Raw genomic sequence first — 18676 nt, forward strand, 5'->3', positions numbered from 1 at the left:
ATCTTTATTTTATGCTTTATTCATAAATCATTCATAACCATTTGAATCTGCCTGACTGAGATTTACAAGATGACCATAGCTTGCTTCATATCAACAATCTCCGTGGGATCGATGACAAATGAATTTTTGTCGGTATAGAATTTATCAAGTGATCAATCGTAGTATAGTCTAAACCAACGCAAAATCCATCATCAAACAAATCTACAATCTATATCCGAGAGTACTAATCTCCCGAGTCGTTCTCCCTTGGAATTGCCAAAGTGTGCATCTTATTGATTTAGTAAGCCTTGTTTGAGTTCTTTGAAGATCTTAGCAAAGTAATGAGAAACAAACAATCAATTATCAAAAGGACTTGACTTAGGGTTGGCATTAGAAATCTTATCATTATAGTCCACTCAATGTTGACAACAATTAGGTCTTGCTCCATTTAGTTATCCCCCAAGTGTAGAGGAAAATCAAATGAAAACGATCAACTTAAGTCACAAGTTCTAGTTTCACCTCATGGGAATCTAGCTTTAGTGCACTCCAAGTCAATTGGCAATCCCTAACTCCAAATCAACCATTGACACAACTATTCAACTTATTCCAATGACCAAACCCTATGCCAAGTGTAAAAATTCTACTCCATAGCTAGTGTTGACATTTTATCAAACATGTAATGAGCAAAAAGGAAGGTCATAGTAAAATGAAGAGAAAAGTAGAATTAAAGATATTACACTACAAGGAATTAACAACAAACAATTGTCAAGGAGCAATAATGAGGATCAAAATCTCAAAACATCAATGGAATCCAAAAAATCATAAAGTTGAATCCTAGATCCAAGGAATTTTAGCAATTACAACTACAACTTGGAATTGGAAAAGAAAACCTATTACATGAACAAAGTGGAATGAAAGTTGCAATGGATCTCACCAAGGAATGGGTAAAAATCCAGAATTTTGATGAAGAAGAACCCTAGTAAGAACTTGAGTCCTCTCTCCTCTCTCCCAAAAAATATCTCCCAAAACTAGAAAATGAACTAAGTGTCTTTTACCCTTGCCTCCTTGGTCCTCTTAAGCCTTTTCCCGCCAAAGCCTTTTCCCCAAAAGTGGGATCCTCAACTGCCTCCATGCTTAAGTCACGTGACTTCTAAAAAAAAAACACATTCGCAAATCGGCGCGCACGCGCAAGGTACGCGTACGCGCCTGTTGAGGCGTCTTGTATTGTGCGCAGAGGCGTGATGTACGCGTGCGCATCCCTGAGGATCCTGGCTTAGCCGCCACTCAAACCGGCTCGTGGCTTGGCTCTTAGTCTCGGCTTCACGTTGCTCTCATCCGCGCGGGCGCGCCAGGTGCGCGCACGCGCCCGTGTGGAAATTTCCAAAGCCTAATTCTCATGCTTTCTTCCTTTTGCACCCGTCTTCCTTTTCTTTTCCTGTCCATTCCTACTCTATATCCTGAAACCACTTAACACACAAGTCACGGCATCGAATGGCATCAAGAGAAGATTAGAAATGTATCTATTTTAGTGCAAAATAAGCATGTTTTCATTCATGAGGCAAAACTAGGAAAAGAATGCAATTCCTTGTATTTTCATGCAGAAAGTGTGTGAAATCATTGATAAACCCCTTTGAAATTAGCACAAGATAAACCCTCAAAATGGGGTTTGTCAATCGACCCTTACTCGCGTAAGGTTTATTACTTGGACGACCCAGTGCACTTGCTGGTTAGTTGTGCGAAGTTGTGATAAAGAGTTGAGATTGCAATTGAGCGTACCATGTTGATGGCGCCATTGATGATCACAATTTCGTGCACCAACATTTACTTTTATTCTAGCTTGATTTCTTACCACCCTTTCATTAATAACCAATGCATTAATCCTGTTATTCTTCCTTCTTGCTGAAGCTATGTTTTGGAATTACCTGGTGTTTTTGTCCATGTCCTTCACGAGATGGAATCTCGACATCTGTTTCCAATGTAGTTCTTTTCTCACATACCACTTCTAACAACAGGTCACTAACGCCTTTCTTCTTGCCTCAATCGTTCCATCATACACCCCATTGCTAACCATGTCATCTACCTTCTAGATCTCTTCCTCAAACTTCATAATTTTCTTATTCATGTCGCCAAAGTTATCCCTGTGCCATCTCCCCAGCGGAACCGTCAAGGCCTTCAATTTATCTGTAAATTGTATCTCCTCTAACCCCCTCCATTCCTCTTTAACCATTCTCAAAAAGCCTTCATGTGTGAACCATGAGTCAAGGCTCCGGAACGGTCTAGGTCTACATCTCCACCTAGTATCTTCCACTATCATTGGGCAATGGTTTGACAACCCTCTTGGTCCTCCTCTCAAGCGAATCTCTAGGAATTCCTCAACCCATTCTAGACTGAGCAGAACTCTATCAGTCCGTCTGCATGAACGACCTCTAAACCAAGTGAACTTACGGTCATTGGGCGATAAGTCCACCAAGTGAATATCCTATATCCAATTCTTGAATTCTTCTGCAGATATTGTTAAGCTAGTAGTACCTTTCCTTTCCTCTACATGAACAATCTCGTTAAAGTCTCCCATAAAGCAACATGAGACCTGGCATAATCTAATTGTATAGCTCTACTCCTCCCACACAACAAGTTTTTTATCTCTAGTATGAGCACCATAAACCAGGAAAAAAACATAATTGAAACTATTCTTTAATATGACTCCTTCCACACACAACCACCTCTCCTTTTTATAGCAATTACTCATTTTAAAGATTGTTTCATCCCATATTATCAACAAACCACCCGATGCACCATCAGATTCAACATATTCCCATCCTACACTATCACACCTCCAAATTCTAGCTACATCAAATTTTGTCACTACATGTCTTTTGGTCTCAATCAAACATAACATATTCAATCTATATTTTTGCTTTAAGTCCTTAATCATTCTCAACTTTCCATCCCCCCTCAACCCCTTAACATTCCAAGAACTAAAGATCATTTTAAAAGATTGTTACACACCTTATTTTTATTCTTAGGTCTGCATCGTCTTGCCTCTCCTTTTGTTTTGACAGCCTTCTTTTCTGAGCAATTTCTTCATTTTGTGCTTAGAGAATAACCATGATATCGTCTTCTTCATTGCACAAAATGGCACTAGACTCCACTGCTATTTTCCATATCCTCTTGTTTTCCAACATTTGCTCTTCAAAGGTTGCACTTTGATTGTCACCCATATCCCCGTCATTTTAACCTCCAGCTTTCCCCATTTGAGTACTTCCAACTCCATCTCCCCCCTTCACCATCGTTCTCCGACATACCTTTGATTCGTCACTTACCTTTACAGCATCAACATCCTCAAGTTTATTGTTTGCCCAGTTCCTGTCTTCAGTTTCACTTACAGTGTTGTTATCCTCATTTGAATAATTATACCCATCAACATCCCTAAAATTTCTGTCTTCACTAAGCTCCCCACTTCATAGCCATTTTCCGTCTGGAACCCCAAGTTGTCAGCCCCCTCAAACCCTCCAGATCTTCCATCATCCGACTCTTCAGGAACCGCTACAGCAACAACACTCCCAACCACCCCCGTGTCACAGCATCCACCATCCTTGACCGGCGCCAAGGCTGGCACGCCAGTCACAACTGTCCCACAATTTTTGAGCCCATGACTCCTGCGGTTCAGCCGTCGATTCCCTGTGCTAGTTCGCTGTGCTCGTGCAACCTGGGACAACACAGCGCCCCCTCCTTGAGTCAGGCTTACTCCTTGTGATGCACGCTGGATAGGTCAGTTGCTCGTTTGGTTACAGCGCTCTTCAAGGCAAGATTCCACCCGACCGGCTCCTGCGCCCGGTTTGCCTGCCCCAGCACCCCTCTGCGTTGATCCAGATGAGCCAAGCGGGTCCAACTGCAGTGTGCAGCCCATATTAAGATAGCTAGCTATAATGGTCCTGTTTTCTTTTCTATTAAGCTAGCGTTTATTCTTCTCCCCCTTATGGCATCCTCCTGTAGCCCATAATTCGAACAACCAAAGGCCCATGACATCGTTTCATCCGAATTCTCTTTAGACCTCATACCGGTTTGCCCCACAAAATCAGCATTCCCTATATTCACATCATTATTTGATTTGTAGGTTACCAAATTTAAATGATTCTGCTTTAAATTTGCATTTACCCATTCATTAAAAATACTTTCTGAAATTACAATTCATAAACAAGATTAACATCATTAGTAGGACCGTAGGAGCATCTTCATATACAATAACAATAATATATTACTAAAAAATAACATATTAATTGTGTAAATTTTCTACCATTTTTGTTGCGGATTTATATTTGTAACATGAGTTCGTGAATAATTATTGATGCTGTTTTTAAAATTTACATATAATTTATCTTTAAATTTTGTCACAAAAACCTATAAAATTCGCAATTCATTTCATGAAAAATCAGACAATTATGTCAAAATTTGTTGCAAATTAAGCGAACGAAATTTTTACATATACCAAATATGCAACATAATTCATAGGTGCATGTGACAACAAATTCTACGAGTAATACACTTGTAATAAAATTTGCAACTAATTTTCTCAGCAAATTTCATAAGTAACATCATAATTCGTAACAAAGATCACAGGTAATTTTTGTAGCAGTTTTATAGATAATTAATTTATAGCGAAATTCGAAGCTAATTTTTACCGCAAATTTTGCAAATAACAAAATTTGCAATAAAAATTGCAGTTAATTTTTGCAGTCTATTTGACAAATAATTAATACGTTATAAAATTCACAACTAATCTTAATGCAAATAATTTTTGCAGTAAATTTCGCATATAATTAATCCGTTGTCAAATTTGTAGATAATATTAGTAATAAATATTTCAAATAAAATTATTCATAGATATTTTCAAATGGATTTTGTTTGTTAGAAGCGTGAACTTTTACGATATTAACCATGAGAAAGAAACAGGTTTATGAATAATTAATTATTGACAATATTCAAAAATGATGTGAAAAGCGGGTATGTCTAAAACGAGCACAACAATTATGTGTTTATTAGATGAGCTACCTTTATATAGATTATTAGATTTGATTAGATAAAAATCAAAGATTAATATGAAAAAAGAGCATTGATAGACTCTAATAAATACAAAATATCATAGTACATAAATAAATGCTTTAAATAACAATACTTTAATATACAATACTTTAAATGGTAACATAATCTTTTATTCTTAAATAATTAAATATAAAATATATAAATATAAAATATGAGTATTCTTTATTCAGTAAAATTAATTATTATGCAAGAAATTTTTATGATACTAAAAAATTATATTAAAAAAATTTTAAACTGTAACATAAAAATATGAAATAATTAAAATTTTATTTTATATTACACGACAAATAATTAGATTATTATATTCAAAATTTATTAATTAACTAATTTTGTTAAAGATATTATTATATAAAATAATTTTTTATCAAAATATTTTAAAAATATAATTTATTTAAAATATTATATATAAAACATGAAAATATTAATTTTTTATATTTTTTTTTTAGAAAAATAGAATAAAAATAATATAATTCTAAATACATGTCTATCATATTATATATTTACTTATATTAGTAAGACCTAAACTAATCAAACCTATGTGTTAAGTTAAGAAATTAACTAACATAATAGATTATGACAAACATTAGATTATTGGGCTAATTACCCAATTAGTTTTGATTATTTTGGTTGAGTGATGCAGGCCAAAATTCAATATATAGCTGCAGCCCAAATAAATGGAACAAAAATCTGAAGCTTTTATAGTGTGCTACACTTACAAATAAAGCCCAAATTAATTTAGAACAAAGAAAGAATACTACAGCATCCCAATAGGAAGAAAATCAAACCAAAAATAAAGTGGGCTACAAAGCACTAAAAGCTCAAAGCTATTAAGTAAAGAAATCACTTGGGTTGAATATGAAGAAAGCCAACCCAAATCCTAGTTGCCCCCTCAAGTTGATCCTACCAAGCTTCTCATATAAGATTGAAGTCTTCACTCTCTCTTATTGATTCGGTCAGCAACAAAATAAAAGAAAGAGAGATTTGTTCCACCTGCTCATTTTATCAGAGAAGAAAGAAAGGAAAAGCTTAATCATAAAGCAAAGATCTAATCACCCACATCAATCCATATTAAACGGAGTCAGAAATTAAAGGTGATTTATTTTCATTTGCATGCAACTTACTTTCTTCACTTCATCTCAAATCTTCTGCTTTACCATTTTTGGATAAATGAAAAAAGTGTTCTCTGTTCTACACTGTTGTGCATCTACGGTCACAAGTGAGTCTTGGGGACCAAGTAGCATTTCAGTAAAAAGGAGATTATAACAAAGGAGACTTTTTGTGTTTGCTGTCATGAGGCCTTTGGTCAACAAAGGAGATTAGAACCAAAGTCCCTAATTTGAGTAAAAATAGAAGAAAGTGAACGACTGAGTTGGTGAAGCACAAAGCTCAAGGTTTGACCTAGGAAAAAGCAACATGCAAGGAGATACAAAAGAAGCTGGCTCACCATTCAGAAGCCAAGGAGAGTAAACCAGTGTTCTTGAGGTGTATGTTCTGAGAAGAAGGCTCTTTGAATAAGAGGCTAGCAATTAGTGTATAGTCATTCTGCCTTACATGATAAGCTGCTATGTCTTACTTAGTTTAAACGCCCATTTTGCTACCATTCACTACATGATCATTAGTGTCTAGTGTCTATGCATTAAAGCTATATGAATCCTTCACCTCTCTTAAATGAAAAATGTGCTTAATTACAAAAGAACAAGAAGTACTTGGATTTCAAATTTTATCTTGAAACTAGTTTAATTATTTTGATGTGGTGGCAATACTTTTTGTTCTCTGAATGAATGCTTGAACAGTGCATATTTTTGATCTTGTTGTTTATGAATGTTAAAGTTGTTGACTCTTGAAAGAATGATGAACAAAGAGAAATGTTATTGATAATCTGAAAAATCATGAAATTGGTTCTTGAAGCAAGAAAAAGCAGTAAAAAAAAGAGAAAAAAATGGCGAAAAAAAGAAAAAAAAGACAAGCAGAAAAAGCCAATAGCCCTTTAAACCAAAAGGCAAGGGTAAAAAGGATCCAAGGCTTTGAGCATTAATGGATAGGAGGGCCTAAAGGAATAAAATCCAGGCCTAAGCGGCTGAATCGAGCTGTCCCTAACCATGTGCTTGTGGCATGCAGGTCCAAGTGAAAAACTTGAGACTGAATGGTTAAACTCGTGATCCAAAGTAAAAGAGTGTGCTCAAGAGCTCTGGACACCTCCAACTGGGGACTTTAGCAAAGCTGAGTCACAATCTGAAAAGGTTCACCCAGTTATGTGTCTGTGGAATTTATGTATCCGGTGGTAATACTGGAAAACAAAGTGCTTAGGGCAACGGCCAAGACTCATAAAGTAGCTGTGTTCAAGAATCAACATACTTAACTAGGAGAATCAATAACACTATCTAAAATTCTGAGTTCCTATAGATGCCAATCATTCTGAATTTCAAAGGATAAAGTGAGATGCCAAAACTGTTCAGAAGCAAAAAGCTACAAGCCCCGCTCATCTAATTAGGACTAAGTTTCATTGATACTGTAGGATTCATTGTATATTCTCTTCTTTTTATCCTATTTTGTTTTCAGTTGCTTGGGGACAAGCAACAATTTAAGTTTAGTGTTGTGATGAGCGGATAACTTATACGCTTTATGACATTGTTTTTAGGTAGTTTTTAGTAGGATCTAGCTACTTTTTGGGATGTTTTTATTAGTTTTTATGCAAAATTCATATTTCTAGACTTTACTATGAGTTTGTGTGTTTTTATGTGATTTCAGGTATTTTCTGGCTGAAATTGAGGGACCTGAGCACAATCTGATTTAGAGGCTGACAAAGGACTACAAATGTTGTTGGATTCTGACATCTCTGCACTCGAAGTGGATTTTATGGAGCTACAAAATTCCAAATGGCGCGCTCTCAATTGCGTTAGAAAGTAGATATCCAGGGCTTTCCAAAAATATATAATAGTTCATACTTTGCTCGAGTTTTAATGACGCAAACTGGCATTCAAACGCCCCTTCTCTGCTCTATTCTGAAGTCAAAACGCCAGAACTGGCATAAAAGTTAGAGTTAAACGCCCAAACTGGCATAAAAGCTGGCGTTTAACTCCAAGAGAAGCCTCTACACATGTAAAGCTTAATGCTCAGCCCAAGCACACACCAAGTGGGTCCGGAAATAGATTTCTGCATCATTCACTTAATTCTGTAAACCCTAGTAGCTAGTTTCATTATAAATAGGACCTCTTATTATTGTATTTTCATCCTTTGATCATCTTTTGATCTCTTGATCACATTGGGAGCTGGCCTCACGGCCATGCCTACCTTCATCACTTATGTATTTTCAATGGTGAAGTTTCTAAACACCATAGATTAAGGGTGTGGAGCTCTGCTGTACCTCAAGTTTTAATGCAAGTACTACTATTTTCTATTCAATCCATGCTTATTCTTATTCTAAGATATTCGCTGCACTTCAACATGATGAATGTGATGATCCGTGACACTCATCATCATTCTCACCTATGAACGCGTGACTGACAACCACTTCCGTTCTACTTAAGACTGAGCGTGTATCTCTTAGCCTCCATTCTGAAAGATCGGAGTCTTCGTGGTATAAGCTAGAATTATTGGCGGCCATTCCTGAGATCTGGAAAGTCTAAACCTTGTTTGTGGTATTCCGAGTAGGATCTGGGAAGGGATGATTGTGACGAGCTTCAAACTCCCGAGTGTTGGGCGTAGTGACAGACGCAAAAGGATCACTGGATTCTATTCCAACATGATCGAGAACCGACAGATCATTAGCCGTGCGGTGACAGCGCATTTGGACCATTTTTACTGAGGACGGGAGGTAGCCATTAACGCCAGTGAGACCTGGACATACAGCTTGCCATGGAAAGGAGTATGAAGGATTGGATGAAGGCAGTAGGAAAGCAGAGATTCAAAAGGCACAAAGCATCTCCATACACTTATCTGAAATTCCCACCAATGATTTACATAAGTATCTCTATCTTTACTTTATGTTTTATTTATCATTTTAATTATCAAAACTCCATAACCATTTGAATCCGCCTGATTGAGATTTACAAGGTGACCATAGCTTACTTCAAGCTGACAATCTCTGTGGGATCAACTCTTACTCACGTAAGGTATTACTTGGATGACCCAATGCACTTGCTGGTTAGTTGTGCGGAGTTGTGACAAAGTGTGATTCACGTTTGAGAGCACCAAGTCTATTGGGGCCATTGTTGATGATCACAATTTTGTGCACCAAATTTTTGGCGCCATTGCCGGGGATTGTTCGAGTTTGGACAACTGACGGTTCATCTTGTTGCTCAGATTAGGTAATTTTTATTTTCTTTTCAAACAGTTTTCAAAAATCTTTCAAAAAATTTTTTTTCTTCTTTTTCATTTTTCCACAATAATTTTTGAAAAATCCAAAAAAATTCATAAAATCATAAAAACTCAAAAATATTTCATGGTTCTTGTTTGAATCTAAGGCCAAATTTTAAGTTTGGTGTCAATTGTATGATTTTAATTGTCTTATAATTTTTGAAACACATACATTGTGTTCTTGATGATCTTCAAGTCGTTCTTGATGAATTGCCTTGTTTGATCTTCATGATTTATTGAATTGCACTGCATGATGTTCTACACATGCATTCTTGCATTCATATGGCCCAAACATGAGAAAGTTCTATGTTTGGTGGCCTCCATGTTTTCTTTCATTAAGAAAACTGAGTTCTTGATGTTCATCTTGATCTCCAAGATTGTTCTTGGTGTTCATCTTGACGTTCATAATGTTCTTGCATATATCTTGTGTTTTGATCCAAGAATTATATGTTTCGACTCATTTTGTTGTTTTTCAAAATTGAAAACATATCTTCTTGAATAAAGAATTTAGCAAAATGAAGATCCAAGAACATAAAGCAGAGGAATTACAGAGAAAAAGCTGGGTGTTCAAAACGCCCAGTGAAGAAGGAAAACTGGCATTTAAACGCCCAAACCATGCAGCAATTGGGCGTTAAACGCCCAAAACATGCAGCTCCTGGGCGTTTAACGCCAGGATGACACAAGGAGAGGAATTTTGTTTTCAAATCAAATCTTTTTCAAATCTTCATATTTTTTAAATCAAATCTTTTTCAAATCAAATATCTTCAATCATATCTTTTTCAAAATCATATCTTTTCAAACATATCTTTTTAAAAAATCAAATCTTTTTAATTTTATCTTTTTAATAATATCTTTTTAAATCATATCTTTTTTTCAAAATCACATCTTTTTAAAATTCTAATTTCAAAAATCTTTTCTAACCTCTTACCTTTTTCGAATTTACTTCTTATCTTTTTTCAAAACCACCTAACCACTTTTTTTTACTTTAATTTTCGAAAACCAGTAAACATTTTTTTTTTAAAAAATTATTTTTAATTAATTAATTGTTTTGAATTTTCAACTTGATTTTCGAAAATTTCCCTCTCTTTTTCTCATTTTTTTATTTAAATACTAATATTCCTCCTCTATTGTCAATTCGGACTCACTCCTTCTATGTGTGTTTGAATTTTGCCTTACCTCCTTCTTCTATTCTTATCTTCCTCTGACACCTCAAGAGATCTCTATACTGTGACATAGAGGATTCCATCTTTTCTTTGCTTTCTTCTCTTTCATATGAGCAAGAACAAAGATAAAGGCATACTTGTTGAAGCTGATCCTAAACCTGAAAGGACTCTGAAGAGGAAGCTAAGAGCAGCTAAAGCACAAAACTCTGAAGAGGACCTCACTAAAATTTTCGAAAAGGAAGCAGCAAAAGAAACAATTATGGTCGAACCAAACAACAATGCAAGGAAGATGCTTGGTGATTTTATTACACCAACTTCTAACTTCTATGGAAGAAGCATCTCAATCCCTGCCATAGGAGCAAACAATTTTGAGCTAAAGCCTCAATTAGTTTCTCTACTGCAACAGAACTGCAAGATTCATGGACTTCCATCAAAAGACCCTTATCAGTTCTTAACTGAGCTCTTGCAGATCTGTGATACTGTTAAGACCAATGGAGTTGATTCTGAAGTCTACAAGCTTATGCTTTTCCCTTTTGCTGTAAGAGACAGAGCTAGAACATGGTTGGATTCACAACCTAAGAAAAGCCTAAACTCTTGGGCTAAGCTGGTCAGTGCTTTCTTGGCCAAATTCTTTCCACCTCAAAAGATGAGCAAGCTTAGAGTGGAAATTCAAACCTTCAGACAGAAGAAAGGTGAATCCCTCTATGAAGCTTGGAAAAGATATAAGCAACTGATCAAAAGGTGTCCTACTGACATGCTTCCAGAATGGAGCATCATATGTATATTATATGATGGCCTGTCTAAGTTGTCAAAACTGTCATTGGACCATTCTGCAGGAGGATCTCTTCATCTGAAAACCCCTGCAGGAGCTCAGGAACTCATTGAAATGGTTGCAAATAACCAGTTCATGTACACCTCTGAGAGGAATTCTGTGAACAATAGGACGCCTCAAAAGAGAGGAGTTCTTGAAATTGATGCTTTGAATGCCATACTGGCTCAGAACAAGATATTGACCCAACAAGTCAATATGATCTCTCAGAGTCTGAATGGATTGTAAAATGCATCCAACAGTACTAAAGAAGCACCTTCTGAAGAAGAAGCTGATGATCCTGAGAAAATAGAATCTGAGGCTCATACAGAGACCATAGAGATTCTCTTGGACCTCTTTTTACCATTCATGAGCTCTGATGACTATTCATCTTCTGAAGAGGATAAAGACATTGTTGAAGGGCAAGTTGCCCAATATTTAGGAGCAATCATGAAGCTGAATGCAAAGCTGTTTGGTAATGAGACTTGGGAGGAAGAGCCTTCCTTGCTCACCAATGAACTAAATACATTGGTTCAGCAAAATTTACCTCAAAAGAAACAGGATCCTGGTATGTTCTTAATACCCTGTACCATAGGCACCATGACCTTTGAAAAAGCTCTGTGTGACCTGGGGTCAGGGATAAACATGATGCCACTTTCTGTAATGGAAAAACTAGAAATCTATGAGGTACAGGCTACCAAATTCTCATTGGAGATGGCAGATAAATCTATGAAAAAGACTTATGGACTAGTAGAGGACATGCTAGTGAAGGTTGAAAGCCTTTACTTCCCTGCTGATTTTATAATCCTAGACACTAGGAGGGATGAAGATGAGTCCATCATCCTTGGAAGACCCTTTCTAGCCACAGCAAGAGCTATGATTGATGTTGACAGAGGAGAGTTGATCCTTCATGTGAATGAAGAATGCCTTGTAGTAAAGACTCAAGGTTCTCCATCTGTAACCATGGAGAGTAAGCATGAAGAGCTTCTCCCAATACAGAGTCAAACAGAGCCCCCACATTCAAACTCTAAGTTTGGTGTTGGGAGGCCACAACCAAACTCTAAGTTTGGTGTTGAGAGATCTCAACCATTCTCTGAACATTTGTGAAACTCCATGAGAGCTCACTGTCAAGCTATTGACATTAAAGAAGCGTTTATTGGGAGGCAACCCAATTTTATTTTAATTTTATCTATATTATTCTGTTTTCTTTTTAGGTTGATGATCATGTGAAGTCACAAAGATAATTACAAAAATAAAGAAAAAAAATCAAAAACAGCATTGAAAATAGCACACCCTGGAGGAAGGACTTACTGGCGTTTAAACGCCAGTAAGGGTAGCAAAATGGGCGTTTAAACGCCCAATCTGGCACCTTTCTGGGCGTTTAAACGCCAGAATAGGGCACCAGACTGGCGTTTAAATGCCAGAACAGGGCAACAAAATGGCGTTTAGACGCCAGAACAGGAAGGAAAGCTGGCGTTTAAACACCAGAACATGGCAGCAAACTGGCGTTTAAATGCCAGAATTGCACTCCAAGGCGTTGTGAACGCCCAATTGGAGTAGGGATGAAGAATTCCTTGACCCTTCAGGATCTGTGGACCCCACAGGATCCCCACCAACCTCAACTCACTCTCTCTCCTCTTCACACCTTTCTACAACACTTTTGCCTAAATACCCTTCACCAATCACCTCCATATCTCTTCCCCAAATACCCCTCTTAACTCTTTCATTTTCACACATCATACACACCTTCTCCTCCTCTTGGCCGAAATACATACACCTTCCATCTCCTCTTTTTTCTTTTTCTTCCTTTCACCTTTTGCTCGAAGATGAGCAAATATTTTAAGTTTGGTGTGGTAAAAGCATTGCTTTTTATTTTTCCATAACCATTTATGACACCTAAGGCTGGAGAAACCTCTAGAAAGAGGAAAGGGAAGACAAAAGCTTCCACCTCTGAGTCATGAGAGATGGAGAGATTTATCTCAAAGATCCATAGCTCAGTAGTAGAGCATTTAACTGCACAACTAGAGAGCCCATTCATGGCACTTAACAAGAGCATGAGGAAGTTCCTCATCAAGAACTCTCTGAGATGCCTTAAGGGACACGTTTTCCTCTACACAACTATTGGGAGCAACTAAGGATGGAGCAACAAAGACGAGGAAGAGACATTGAGGAGCTCCAGCACTCCATAGGATTTTCAAGAGGAAGACACCCCCCTCACTAAGGTGGACTCATTCCTTAATCTCCTTGTCTATTTATTTTTCTGTTTTATGCTGTATGTTCTATCTATGTTTGTGTCTTCACTACATGATCATTAGTGTCTAGTGTCTATGCCTTAAAGCTATATGAATCCTTCACCTCTCTTAAATGAAAAATGTGCTTAATTACAAAAGAACAAGAAGTACTTGGATTTCAAATTTTATCTTGAAACTAGTTCAATTATTTTGATGTGGTGGCAATATTTTTTGTCTCTGAATGAATGCTTGAACAGTGCATATTTTTTATCTTGTTGTTTATGAATGTTAAAGTTGTTGGCTCTTGAAAGAATGATGAACAAAGAGAAATGTTGTTGATAATCTGAAAAATCATGAAATTAGTTCTTGAAGCAAGAAAAAGCAGTGAAAAAAATGGCAAAAAAAAAAAAGAAAAAAAGGCAAGCAGAAAAAGCCAATAGTCCTTTAAACCAAAAAGGAAAGGGTAAAAAGGATCCAAGGCTTTGAGCATTAATGGATAGGAGGGCCTAAAGGAATAAAATCCAGGCCTAAGCGGTTGAATCAAGCTGTCCCTAACCACGTGCTTGTGGCATGCAGGTCCAAGTGAAAAACTTGAGACTGAGTGGTTAAAGTCGTGATCCAAAGTAAAAGAGTGTGCTCAAGAGCTCTGGACACCTCCAACTTTAGCAAAGCTGAGTCACAATTTGAAAAGGTTCACCCAGTTATGTGTCTGTGGCTTTTATGTATCCGGTGGTAATACTGGAAAACAAAGTACTTAGGGCCACAACCAAGACTCATAAAGTAGCTGTGTTCAAGAATCAACATACTTAACTAGGAGAATCAATAACACTATCTAAAATTATGAGTTCCTATAGATGCCAATCATTCTAAATTTCAAAGGATAAAGTGAGATGCCAAAACTGTTCAGAAGCAAAAAGCTACAAGCCCCGCTCATCTAATTTGGACTAAGTTTCATTGATACTGTGGGATTCATTGTATATTCTCTTCTTTTTATCCTATTTTTTTTTTAGTTGCTTGGGGACAAGCAACAATTTAAGTTTAGTGTTGTGATGAACGGATAATTTATACGCTTTTTGGCATTGTTTTTAGGTAGTTTTTAGTAGGATCTAGCTACTTTTTGGGATGTTTTTATTAGTTTTTATGCAAAATTCATATTTCTAGACTTTACTATGAGTTTGTGTATTTTTCTATGATTTTTAGTATTTTCTGGCTGAAATTGAGGGACCTGAGCACAAATCTGATTTAGAGGCTGACAAAGGACTGCAGATGCTGTTGCATTCTGACATCCCTGCACTTGAAGTGGATTTTTTGGAGCTACAGAACTCCAAATGGCGCGCTCTCAATTGATTTGGAAAGTAGACATCCAGGGCTTTCCAGCAATATATAATAGTTCATACTTTGTCCGAGTTTTGATGATACAAACTGGCATTCGAACGCCCCTTCTCTGCCCTATTCTGAAGTCAAAACGCCAGAACTGGCATAAAAGTTAGAGTTAAACGCCCAAACTAGCATAAAAGCTGGCGTTTAACTCCAAGAGAAGCTTCTACACGTGTAAAGCTCAATGCTTAGTCCAAGCACACACCAAGTGGGCTCGAAAGTAGATTTCTGCATCATTCACTTAATTCTGTAAACCCTAGTAGCTAGTTTCATTATAAATAGGACCTCTTACTATTGTATTTTCATCTTTTGATCATCTTTTGATCTCTTGATCACATTGGGGGCTGGCCTCACGGCCATGCCTACCTTCATCACTTATGTATTTTCAACGGTGGAGTTTCTACACACCATAGATTAAGGGTGTGGAGCTCTGTTGTACCTCGAGTTTTAATGCAAGTACTACTATTTTCTATTCAATTCATGCTTATTCTTATTCTAAGATATTCGTTGCACTTCAACATGATGAATGTGATGATCCGTGACACTCATCATCATTCTCACCTATGAATGCGTGACTGACAACCACTTCCGTTCTACTGAGCGTGTATCTCTTAGCCTCCATTCCAAAAGATCGGAGTCTTCGTGGTATAAGCTAGAATTATTGGTGGCCATTCCTGAGATCCGAAAAGTCTAAACCTTGTCTGTGGTATTCTAAGTAGGATCTGGGAAGGGATGACTGTGATGAGCTTCAAACTCGTGAGTGTTAGGTGTAGTGACAGACGCAAAAGGATCACTGGATTCTATTCCAACATGATCGAGAACCGACAGATGATTAGCCGTGCGGTGACAGCACATTTGGACCATTTTCACTGAGGACAGGAGGTAGCCATTGACGTCGGTGAGACCCGAACATACAGCTTGCCATGGAAAGGAGTATGAAGGATTGGATGAAGTCAGTAGGAAAGCAGAGATTCAAAAGGGACAAAGCATCTCCATATACTTATCTGAAATTCCCACCAATGATTTACATAAGTATCTCTATCTTTACTTTATGTTTTATTTATCATTTTAATTATCAAAACTCCATAACCATTTGAATCCGCCTGACTGAGATTTACAAGGTGACCATAGCAAAGAGGCTGTTGAAGAATCAATCTCCTTCATGCTTTACAGATTGTAATTTTCTTTTCAATGTTTATCTTTCTGTAATTTCTATAGTGAAAAAGTATATTGAGAGAGCTCAAGTAAAAGCCAATGAGTGGAAGAGGCTGAGTAATACACTTGAGAGATAAGTCTAGAGTTACTTCAGATTTTTTTAGGTAAGTCTGTGTCTTGCATCTTGTACATGTGAGGTACCCTTTTCTTAGTTGGGTGAGCACTAAGAGTGAATAGTTAGGTATTAGCATAACCAATATCAAGTTAGGTTAGAACTTGAGTGTGAAAGGATTGTGTCAATCCTGTGGAATTAGTGTATGTAATACTTTAACTATAGTGAAAATTCCACCACTGTTGTGGTGGAGACTGGATGTAGGTTGCATTGCACAAGGCAACTGAACCAGGATACATGATGGTGTCAGCTTCTCTCTTCTCTGCTCTGTTCTGTTTTCTGATATTCATGAGACAGAAATAAATTGTCTCATAAATTTTTCGCTGCTGAATTCAAATAGAATCAGAATTGAAAGTTTGTTTTAAAGGGTTATTTTAGTAATATAAAAGAAAGGCATAGATTCAATCCCCCTTTCTTAAGCCTACTACAACTTTCAAATACTTTAAATGATAACAGAATCTTTTATTCTTAAATAATTAAATATAAAATTTATAAATACAAAAATATGAGTATTCTTTATTCCGTAAGATTAATTACTATGCAAGAAATTTTTATGATATTAAAAAATCATATTAAAATAAAATTTTAAACTATAACATAAAAATATAAAATAATTAAAATTTTATTTTATATTACATGACAAATAATTAGATTATTATATTCAAAATTTATTAATTAACTAATTTTGCTAAAGATATTATTATATAAAATAATTTGTTATCAAAATATTTTAAAAATATAATTTATTTAAAATATTATATATAATACATGAAAATATTAATTTTTTTATTTTTTTAAATTTTTTTAAAAGAAATAGAATAAAAATAATATAATTCTAAATACATGCCTATCACATTATATATTTACTTATATTATTAAGATCTAAACTAATCAAACCTATGTAATTAAAAATATAAAACATAAAAATACAAAAAATAAATATTTTTTATTTATTAAAATTAACATTTAAAGTTTCATATATATAATATTTAAAATTATATATTATAATAAGATCATTTTTTATTTTTATTATTTCCAAGTACTTTTTTATTGTTTTAGTTAAATTTTTTATTCTTTCGACCAAATTTTATATATATATATATATGTGTGAAAAATTAGTGTACAAATGTCATAATATTTTTAAAATATTTTTATTTTTTTGTATTTATATATTTTATATTTTTAATTACGTAAACTTGATTAATTTAGGTCTTATTAATATAATTAAATATGTAATATGATAGGTATGTTTTTAGAATTATATTATTTATTTCGTTTTTCTAAAAAAAATTAAAAAAATAAAAAGGTTAATATTTTCATGTATTATATTTTTGAAATATTTTGATGAAAAATTATATTATATAATAATATCTTTAATAAAATTAGTTACTTAATAAATTTTGAATATAATAATCTAATTATTTGTTAAGTAATATAAAATAAAATTTTAATTATTTTATATTTTTATGTTACAGTTTAAAATTTTATTTTAATATAATTTTTTAATATCATAAAAAATTTTTGCATAATAATTAATCTTATTGAATAAAGAATACTCATATTTTTGTATTTATATGTTTTGTATTTAATTATTTAAAAATAAAAAATTCTGTTGCTATTTAAAGTATTGTATATTAAAGTATTGTTATTTAAAATATTTATTTATATATTAGAATATTCTGTATTTATTAAAATCTATCAATGCTCTTCTTTTATATTAGCATTTGATTTTCATTTAATCAAATTTAATAATCTATATAAATATAATATATCTAATAAATATATAATTATTGTGCTCGCTTTACATATCCGTAAAAAGCGGTTTAAAAGAGTTCACAAAGAGTGGAGATTTTTAATTTAAACAGAATCCTATAGTGCAAGTGACATATACCTAACGACCAAAGAAGAGAAAACACAAAAAGAAAGACTTGGCCCCTATTGGTTGCTATATATTGTTACTTTTCTTTATTAGCAAATTAGCGTTCTGACTTCTGATTAAGCAAAGATGTAGAAAGTTATTAATTAAATAATTAAACAAAGAGTAACGCTAAAAGATTGTCTTCCTTTTTCAGCTAAAGTCAGCTAAATTTTTTAAAATTATCTTGTTTATATTAAATTATAAATTTTAAATCATAAATTTTTAATTTTAATTTTAAATTATAAATTTAAATTCTAAAATTAATTAATATTTATTAATTAAAAATTAATTTTTTATATATTTTTAAATAAATTACTGATATAATACACATATAAATTAAATATAAAAGTTCACCTATTTGTGACTAGTAAGAGAATAAAATATATCATAAATTTGAGTTAATTTAGTAGTAAGTTC

At 34.6% G+C, this 18676-nt stretch overlaps 1 long non-coding RNA gene across 1 annotated transcript; it reads right to left on the reverse strand.

Moving 5' to 3' along the window:
- Positions 1 to 727: 727 nt before the first annotated feature.
- On the reverse strand, positions 728 to 4124 carry LOC140184454 (uncharacterized). The gene is made up of 2 exons (XR_011881269.1): positions 2986 to 4124; positions 728 to 2520 (listed from the first exon to the last, which is right to left on the reverse strand). It is a non-coding gene; the product is annotated as an uncharacterized lncRNA (long non-coding RNA).
- Positions 4125 to 18676: the final 14552 nt, after the last annotated feature.

The sequence above is a fragment of the Arachis hypogaea genome, chromosome 4 (assembly GCF_003086295.3).
Source record: "Arachis hypogaea cultivar Tifrunner chromosome 4, arahy.Tifrunner.gnm2.J5K5, whole genome shotgun sequence".
Classification (NCBI taxonomy): Eukaryota; Viridiplantae; Streptophyta; class Magnoliopsida; order Fabales; family Fabaceae; genus Arachis; species Arachis hypogaea.